The following is a 10,704-nucleotide window of genomic DNA, read 5'->3' on the forward strand; positions in this document are numbered from 1 at the left end:
CATATTGTTGAAGTTGAGCATTTAGTCTAGATGCATACAGATCCATGTGAGGACTCCCCCAAATTGAGACTAAACTTTGAAAAATAATAATAATTTCCACTCTGTGTTATCATGTTCTTATCTACTTTCAGTATCTGCCTCAGTATTATCACAGCCTGGAATATGTGCTGCTGATAACCACGTTTCTCTCAATAGCCCAGTCCCACATTACATACTTTTGTTTTACCTCCCATATGTGAAATGTAGGCAATGGCTGTGGTATTGTCAATGTTAAACCTAATATGTGCCTGTTGTAAATCCTTCCATAACGTTTGACATGCAAACCATGCTGCTTTCAGTTCAAGGTAATTTATATGGTCTAGGCTTTCCTCTCAGACCATCGACCCCCTGCCTTTACCTCAACATTAAGGTAGTTATCAAACAGTGCACCACCCCACCGCTTTTTTGAAGCATCTGGGGTAAGGGTGACTGAAGGGGTACCTGTAGAAATGGGGTTAAAAGCTGTATGTATATTTTCCAACCACCATTTGAAATCTGCTATGCTATGTGAGGATAAAGAAGTACATGCCATATAATCCCCGCGTGAAACCTTTAAGGCTCTAATTTTATCTGTTTCATGTGACCTGTAGTGTAATTGCCCAAACTGCACCCCTGGAAAACTGGACACTAATATTCCAATACACTGGGCTATGCTTTGTATTTTATGGTCTCTACCTATTAATAAAGCTTTACAAACACTGTGAACTTTGTCCTTCTTGCTTTTTGTTAAATACACAGTCATATTTACTGAGTTTAAGGTAAATCCTAAGTATTCAATTTCCTGTGTTGGTACAAATTTTGATTTTTCAGGATGTACTGTAAAACCAGTGATATAGATGAACAGTGTTGATTACATTCTCTTTACATTCTTGAATGCTTTCTCCCACTAGAAGAGAATCCTCAGTGTATGATGTATTTCTATAACCTAGCATATGTAATGCTGAGAAAAATGGTTTTGTATTTTTTGTAAATATTCTGGGAGCAGAGGATAGCCCATACGGTAAGGCTGTGTAGCGATATGTCCGACCCTCAAATTGGAAACTCAACATTTTCTGAAAATCTTTCTGTACTTGAATGGAGTAATAAGCATCCTTCCAGTCTATAGAGGCCATGTAGCAACCTGGTGTCATGAGATTAAGAGCACTTTGAAATGTATCCATTTTGAAATGACGGTAAACCACAGAGTCATTTACTTTCCTCAAGTTTAAGATGAGTCTGAAAGTCCCATCTTTCTTAGGCCGAATAAAGATGTTAGATAAAACATTCTCTGATGATGGTATTACTTCAAATAAGACTTGTTTTTCAAGTAATTTGGCTATTTCTTTTTGAATTACATCTGTCTCTGTCTCATGAAATTGATATTGTTTACAGCCTTGACTTTCACAGGGTTCGTCAAAAAATTCTATTTTAACTCCCAAAATATTTTCAAGAATAACAAAATCTGATGTCAACTTTTTCCAGTAAGTATCACATTTGCTTACACTATCCGCAGTGCATCGTTTGACGTTCCTTATCAATTCTGTTTTTGTATATGTCATAACCATATTCCATGCACTGTCACTTACCTCAGTTACTGGAAATGTAGCAGTAGCCTGGGTAGGAGCAATATTGGACTGGCTACTCATTTCCGTTCCTGCCCCGCCTTGAAGTTTTTTGGCCTCTTATAGTTATAATTTGATTTTTGTCCAGGTCCACTTATGTTCTTTTGTAAACCATGTCCCTGGGAGTATTGGCCTTGGTAGGACTTATGGCCGCCGTAATTCTGCCGTCCGTAATCCCCCCCCCCCTGATGATAGAGATGATAACGGCCACGCCCTCTACCGCTTGGAGGATACCTGAAGGTACCTCTGTATCCTGAGTGTGAAACACGATACGCCACTTTGTTGGTTTCACTAATCTCTTTCATAGATTTTGACAAGTTGTCCCCAAACAACTGTCGTGACCAGGTTATTCGAAGAGCACAAGGACGTGAATTCATTGTTTAAGTCCGGTTTTATGAAGTCTCTCCTCCGCTGGCTTAAATCCTGGGAGGCGCTGCTTATCAACATAAAGCTGTCGATGTTTGACTTCAATACACTCTCCACGATGTCTTTCGTTTTTTCATCCGTCAAAGACTTCCGCAGCGAAGTTAATGTCTGGAGAGTGCGGGCCAAGGGAACTAACCCAATCAAAATTTTCTACTGCATTTTCTGCATACGTAGATCACGATTTTTGGTGTCGTGCTTCAGTTTTTTCCAGACCTCAACGTTAGTTTAAGGCGCTTGTAAAAATTCCATGTTTGCCGGGCGTGAATGACTATCCATCACTTGTTTCATTTATCCTCCGGCATCCGTTTCGACAGCATATCTGTGAATAACTGCGCAAGCTTTTGACTTGACAGGTCCGGCCCGTCGCTGACGATTGCGATAAATCTTGGGCCAATTCCCGCATACGTTCTGGGAGTTCCTACTCTAGGTCATCATCACACGAGAGCTGTTCATTTTGATCTATATCGGACGTTTTTTCATTTTGTTTGGATCCATTTTTCGATTTGTTGACAAACGTCCATTGCAGATCATCGTCCGTCAAATCAGACACAGTATCATATTGATATCAGAATTGATATTATCTGACCGAGTTTGAGGCATGGCCGCGTTAGTTTTTGAGGGAGACCCCATATCATTGGTCACGGAGTCTTTGTCCTTTGACCTACAATTGGCCAAAATGGTGCTGGCCGAGCTGGACCCATCTTTTGTCGCCGAGACGGCGGTCGTCTGAGCTTTAGAATTAACAAAACTATGCGTGTTGGCTTTCTTAGAAGCTTTTTCAGACTTTTTCAGAGGATTCGGCTCCATATTGTGAAGGATTTCTCCAACAAAATCAAATTCTCTGTAAGGCGTTTTCCTTTTTCTAAGATGGCGCCCATAGATCACCGCCAAATTTAGCTGTCACGAGGAGGCCCCTCGAGCAAAAAATCGTCAATAGACCAGCCGAGACGGCCGTAAAAACGACAAAAGTCGTAGAAAGTAAAAATAATAACACCTGTACCCGTGAGAGACTCTTGAGTAAGGCAAAAACGACGTAAAAACGCAAAAAAATGAATGTTTTGGTCAGAGTAAAGGAGGGACTACTGACCACAATGGCTAACAAAACACGCTATTATTCGCTTACGATGCGCACGCATTTCATGGGATCCCGGATGTACCATCCAGGAGTGAATGACAGAATTATATATTTTATCAATGGTTTTGATATAAGTTTTAAACTATCACTTATAATTCTTCTCCAACGAGTAAATAAGACATTCTAATTAATGGATGTTAATATGAAAATTTAACACCAAAAAGATGGTGAGGTGAACACCCAAGATTGGAGTGAGAGCTTGTGAGTAAGCAAGCTGGTGATGGGTTAAATAAATTGAGGTGAACACCCAAGCTCGTGTAGTATATATATCACTGAAGTTTTAACGAAATATCATCATTCCAACTATGGCTAACGTTCAAGTTCAACTCACAACCAACTAGCGTGGAGGCCGGACACTTCATCAAGCCGGATTCAGCTACATGGTAAAGAACAACTACCGAGAAACAACCTACTGGAGATGCTGTATTCGAACCTGCCCTGCTACGATCAACACTACCAACGATATTCCAGTGAAGATGGATCACCAGCACAACCACCAACCAAACCATTTCGAAGTAAAAGTGCGGAAAGTCATGGACAACATAAAGAAGAGATGCAGAGAAGAACTTAAAGCAGTACCTGCCAATGGCAAAGTAATCGCCCAGCTACAGATGCCTGACTGGACAGCTGACAAACAACTAATGGTACCCACTTTCCCTTCCTGCAAGACATCCCTATATCACAGGAGAGCCAAACTTCATCCAAGTTTACCAACTTCAACAGCCCTACAGGACAGTTGACACAAACCAATATAGGTACCCAATTTCTGCTCTTTGACGACAACAGGGACAGTTCGAGAATGTTAGCCTTTGCCACTACCAGTAGCCTGGAGATCTCGTCAGCGACTGGCACGTTTTATTGTGATGGACATTCTACACATGCCCAAGGTTCTGTACTGAACTATACACCATCCATGCCGAGATCGACAACCAGATGTATCTGCTTGTGTTTGCATTGTTTCCAGGGAAGTCGGAGATCATCTTCACCAGACTGTTGGAGAATCTGAAAGCTACAATGGAGAATCTGCATCTTCAATTTAACCTGGCCGTCATATTCATGGACTTTGAATCTGCTGACCAGAAAGCCACCAAAGCCGTATTCCCAGTGATTACAGTGAAATGATGCTTCTTTCACTTTACCCTGTTCAATAGGAGAAAGGTCCAACAACTAGGACTCCAGACGCACTAGTGATAACGAAGAAATCCACTAACTTGTTCGACGTGCAGCTGTCCTTCCCCTCCTACCACTACAACGCATTGAGGACTTCTGATTCAATGCATTAGATAACGTTGAAGACGTTGACCTACCCATAGATACAACACCTTTCGCAGACTATGTGACAACCCAGAGGGAGATGGACAGATCTGGAACCACTTCGATAACAACAGACCCAGGACTACCAACAACTTGGAAGGATGACACAGCAAACAAATTAAGAGGGGCCCACAAGCACATTCGAATATATATCTGATCACCGTGTGCTGAAGGAAATTCGAGCTGGAACGCATAAACCGGATTCAACGTACCTGGATTTACCTGTGCGTCAAATAAATTGTGTAATTCTCACTTATCTGTTGTTTTCTTTGTCATTACTGTCTTATACACAATTCCTGACTGTACAAAATTTTGTTTACCTGACAATTAGGTTGGCACAGCCATGAATACACCGAGTACAATAGGTGTCGTAAGTATTACCCAAGAGTTATCCCTACCCACGCGTTGGGCTACGCATGTCTGAATCGGTCACTGTAGCCTTCTCATTAACATAACAGTAGATAAATTAATATAATCTCAGAACTGACCAATCAAATATTAGGAAAGTTTCTCAACTTCGAAGACAGAGTATTTAAGCTGGTACCAAACCGAAATATGGCACTTTCGACTGAAACGCAATAAAGAACACATCAAATTTAACACTGGTCTTTGTTGTATTCCTGGTGAAATCATTGATTTTATTTCTATTTTATTTCATCTTAAAATTCCAAACTGTATTTTGTTTGTTATTTTCGGCATTATAACTATTGTTTTGTTTATTATCTGTAATTCAATTGTTCCTTATGCATTTTTGGAATTTGTGTCTGAATTCTTCTAATTGTTCAACTCAATATTGTTATATTGTCCACGTTCATATTCTATTTGTTTCATGACACAGTACGTTGCAGTACCGAATTTGTAAAATTGTACTGAACAGATCCTTATTTGTAAAGCTATAAATGTAATGATTAACCCAGAGTTAGCTCCCTTAAAATCATATTGATTGTAGATTTGCAATTAGTTACCTCCCCTCTTGAAATCGTTGTATTTCAGTAAATAAGGCACCAAGCCATATGTGTTCAATAGTCTCGTTATTATTATCATTGCATTCTTAACAGCCCGTCAAAACATAAAAGGTCTTTAGGGTCATCAAACGGTAAAATATACAGCTATACAAAAGGAAATAACATTAAACAAACCAAAAGGAAAAAGACAAATGTTAAAAATCTTAAATGGGTATATTAACACAAAAGATTAAAATGGTATGTCATAGTCTATAAACCAACATCTTTCAGGTAATGTAGAATTTTACAAATCTCAACAGTTTCAAAAGGGGCTTTTAGACATGTAATGTTACGATAAAAAAACACATCCCCATGACCCATCCGGAGACGGGCAAGGACAACTTCGTCTCGGTGATTGTCTATATAGCACGGAGCCCCAAATCTGTCTTGCTCGACATCGAGGTGTCAGGGGGAAACCGATGTACTGATGATGTGGAAGTGAATTTCCGTCTCGTCCTATATTATCACTTATTGAATAATACAAACAAAGAAACAGCTATTGTAATGTCTCCAAAACAATTGCGCAGTCCTAAATTTGAATATCAATGAATAAAACAAAACATGTTTTATGTTTGTTACCGAATTGATTTATTAGTACAAATATCAATGTTAATTATGTGAACTCCCAACTTCTTTATTGACTCTTAAAATGTTTTGTACCCCAAGTTTTAAAATGGGAGGTAAATTCCTGCTTCAAAAACCATGTCCGATCCACCCCAAATCTGTCTTGTTCGACATCGAGGTTTCGGCGGCAAACCAACGTACTGATGCCGTGGAAGTGAATTTGCGTTTCGCAGTCTATTTCTATTTCAGTCTGAAAGTATCGATCTTGCCATTTAATCTCCAGTAACGCAATTCGGCATGCTGAATGTATCTTTACATCGCGACGTAAGACAGGGACGTCCGGATCTCGGTCTCTCATCAACTGCTCCCGTGGCGTTGGGCGTTAAACTAACTGACTTACAGTCGATTTGTGAACTACAAAGTGAGTAGCAATCTGCTTTTGAGTGCTACTTCAGAACAAATTGGGATAGCCATGGCATCTTTGTAAAACATATATTGATTGGAAATGTATTGGCGATCACGCGTCTTGGTGATAATTAGAAATCGACACTAATTTGAATAGGAACGCTGCATTTACACAGTCACAGTAAATTGGTAATTTAGGCGAACCGGATGTGGAATTTTTTTTTTATGTCACGGATGACAGATTTTTATAATTTATTGGGGGATAGATAAGGTGCCATATTCTTCTTGTTCTTCTTAAACGGCTATGTATATTCAAAACGAAATATTTTTCCTTTCGAAAGTACTGTGTAGGATATTTTGCATCTGAGAGTCGTAAGACATACGCTTATTACATTTGATTGTTCTAACTTTTACTGAAATATTAACAATAATTCTACGCCAAAGTTTGTTTGATAACGGATTATATCTATTTTTAAGAAGGCAGAGCAGTATTGCCATCTACATCACTACGTGCTGTGTCGTCGATATGTTTGTTCTCTGATTTTTTCTTGAGTGCAGCAGATAATATGAACATGCATGTCGCTAAGCCAAGACCAGCGGACACGGAGTAAAATGACGCTGTGTAGGTTTCTGTTTGATCCGTCAACAGGCCTGTAAAACAGAGGATAGCTGTTACAATCTACATGAAAATGTTGTTTACTATTTACGATATTGCCATATGATATTATGTAATATATACATCATCACTAAAATTTAACAGTTCGAAAAAAAATCTTGAATGTGATAACGGTGGATGACATGATTTAAGGAGCTCTTATCAGATCCAAATGAGACCGATGGTTCCATTGTGTATGGATCTGCTAGACTTTCATATCTCAAATTATTAGACACAGTTCATCACCAGAGTCTGAGGTTCGCTTTAGAAGCTTTTAAGACAACACCTGCAACAAGCCTCTATGTAGAGGCTAACGAACCATCACTATGTAGCCGTCGAAATCAATTGGCTTTGCAATACATCATTCAGCTCAAGTCAAATACGTCAAACCCTGCTTTTTCACTTGTATTTCATCCAAAATATAAAACATTGTTTCAAAACAACCCAAAGACCATTCCACCATTCGGTATTCCAACTTCTGCTGTTACAAAACACAAATAATGATTTTGACCACATTCAATCATTTGGAACGACTGAAATTCTCCCCTGGCTCTTGAATTTACTTGAAGTTGACTTTTCACTTCATGAAATGGTTAAATCAGACACTGACAGTTGCACCTTTCGTTCATTCTTCTCGAAATTGCAGTTTAAGTATAAAACATTTCTACATTTATATACGGATGGCTGAAAAGATAATGATAAGTTTGCGCGGCCAAGGTTACACAAAATGAAGGATATGGATGGCGGCTACCGAACATGTTGGTCCAATATAGACTATGACGTTATCATTTCAATCTTTTGTGATCATATACCTATTTAAAATTGTCAGCATTTGTCTTTTACCTTTTAGTTTGTTTGCCAATATTTCCTTTTTTGGATCGCGGTGTGTTTTACCGGTTGATGGCCATACTGACACCTTCTGTGTTGACGGGTCGTTAAGAATGTCATAACAATAATTCTTTCCATTGATCCTCGTGTTTTTTGTTTCCGTAGACTGCACGCTTTTTAATGTCGTGCTGTATCATTAACTTCTCTACTCGAAAAAGAACGACAGGTTTACAAAATAAATGTATCATATTAACTTTCTTCTTGTCACAATGATAATATAAAGTAATTTTGTAATATTTACCCGCGATAGGTCCAGCAATGCAAGAGCTGATACCCATGAGAGTCATCAGCATTCCCATCCCGGCACTATAGTCCTGAAGTTGTACCAGCTTCATGGTTGTCACCGTCTTCGTCGCGATACATACACCAAATGTTATCCCAAAACAGACCAGGAGGACACTAAACATGGTGTATGTTTCCGCGTGAGGAAGGAGTGCAGTCATTGTCGATCCGATGATTGTGAAAAAAGCAGGAATTAGGAGAACGCTGGATCGTGGAATGTATTTTTGACATAATCCGGGCAAGAATCTTGAAAATGCATTTCCCAGTTGTAAATAGAAATACAACAGCATTGCTGTTTCAATTTCAAATCCTTTTGCCATCAAGAAATCAATCAGAAAAATCAAAGACGAATTTATTGTTGGAACCGAACAGCACATAGCAACAACGTATATCATATATACTTTGTTAGTTACTAATTTATGTAGCGATTTCATGAAACTGTACTCTGTCGATGCCGGTTGAGTCGTCAAATCTACCGATTTATATGCTGCACTCTTTGTGACTCCAAGTGATAGTGGTTTGCATACAGCGAAACAACAAATCATATTTGCTGTAAGTCCACCTAAGATAAGCAGGCAACCCCTCCAGCCAAATTCTAAAATCAAGTATTTTAGAATGTATGGAACTATTAGAGAACCGCATCCTGATCCAAACGAGACGAAGGACAAAGCTATTAGCCTGGCATTTCCTTCAAAGTATTCACCGACGCTGGTGATTGCCGAAATAAACGCTGCAGAGAATCCAATTCCTAATAAAAATTAACAAATATTACATATTCAAAACTAAAACAATGTTGCCTGGTGTTTAACCAGAATGTTTCATCCAACGGAGAAATGCCTTTCACAGAAATAATAATAGAACACTGTCAAAGAAAGGACAAACATATTTTAAAGTGCTGCAATGTCATAGTCCGGGAGCTCCGAACCAATATTTTTCTAAAGCACCATGACGTCCTGATCACGAAAATAAATGTTAACACTGCGTAAGTCGGGATGAACTTCCGGTTATAACGTCATCAAGATGGCCGCCATAGTGGAATTTACCCAAAATGCGAAAAAGACTAATATGTTTATCAAATTTAACAAATGTGGTTATCAAAATGACCGTAAGAGAATACAAACATATCTCTTAACACAACAAACTACTATGAATAGATTCATTTCAACAAAAATGACTTTATGTCGATTGTGAGTTCAAAATTTAACATTTTCAAAAAATAATTGTCATCATGTTTTGGGGGCAATTTTCTAACATGCCTGTTTTTCAAACATCATTCAATCAACATAAAACACAGATTCATGACAATTTCCGGGAGCATTCATCCACAGCTTCATGAAGACGGACGCCATCATATAACCTAAATGAGATACAGTATTAGCATTTATGTTTCATTAGGGTAGAATATAATATAAGATACCCAAATTTTGGTGCACCGTATGTAACACATTTCGAAAACTAATTTCTCATCAGCGATGCTCAAAAGCGAAAATTTTGTAAAGCCAAATACCATGTAAATGAGATTGGAGCATGCATTTCAAAGCGACTTAATACGAAGTCAAAAACAAGTGAAGGATAGCATTTTTGTATGATAAATATCAAGCATAAAGTGATTGGTTTTAATACATACAAGGACAGTGATGACAGGTTCCTCCGATACCCAAAATCCCCCAAAAGATGATGGCCCGAAGTCAAAGAGAAGGCGTGGTGAAAATTGTAAAGCATCAATGTCCGTTATGAAAACAAGACAAAACATTGGACAAAATAAAAGAAGTACGATCCCGAAGACCAACCAGTCGGTTCTATACATAGAATGCAGCAGGTGTGCGACCTCATTCCCGAAACATATACTCGAATGGATATCATCGTGAATGTTATCAGAGGTTCACCATGAATCTTAATCGCCTTGAGGTTCCTCCAGACACGCAAGAAGCAACATGTTCATCTAGAACAAGTCGATCTTCAAAGGAAAGTGATAAAACTATCTTGAAGCTCAATTGTATATTCTGTAGCTCCAAAGGGCGCAAAAAATCAAGGTGAAGGGTAACTAGACAAGTGAAGGAACCTCAAAGTTTGAGTTCGATGGTTGGAGAAAAGTTCTAGAAGTAGCAAAGCAGAAATCCGATGAACAACTCTTGACTAGAATTAGAGGACGATTTATTTGCATGCGAAGCGAAATTTAGCAAGAACTGTTGAGTCAAATACATTACAGACCCAAAGCAATGGAGAAGTACTGATGACGAGGAGAGGATAGAGCAGGAAAAAAAATTAACTGGCACATAGGACAGAGTATCAGAATATGTGTGACAAGATTGTCACAATGTGTGAGCTTTTTCAGGTCTATATTTTAAGCCTGCTAGATACGGAGTTCGCCAATCCTAACTACCGCAGTGA

The sequence above is a fragment of the Ylistrum balloti genome, unplaced genomic scaffold (genome assembly GCF_031769215.1).
Source record: "Ylistrum balloti isolate Yb309-2 unplaced genomic scaffold, AGI_CSIRO_Ybal_v1 Utg371986, whole genome shotgun sequence".
Classification (NCBI taxonomy): Eukaryota; Metazoa; Mollusca; class Bivalvia; order Pectinida; family Pectinidae; genus Ylistrum; species Ylistrum balloti.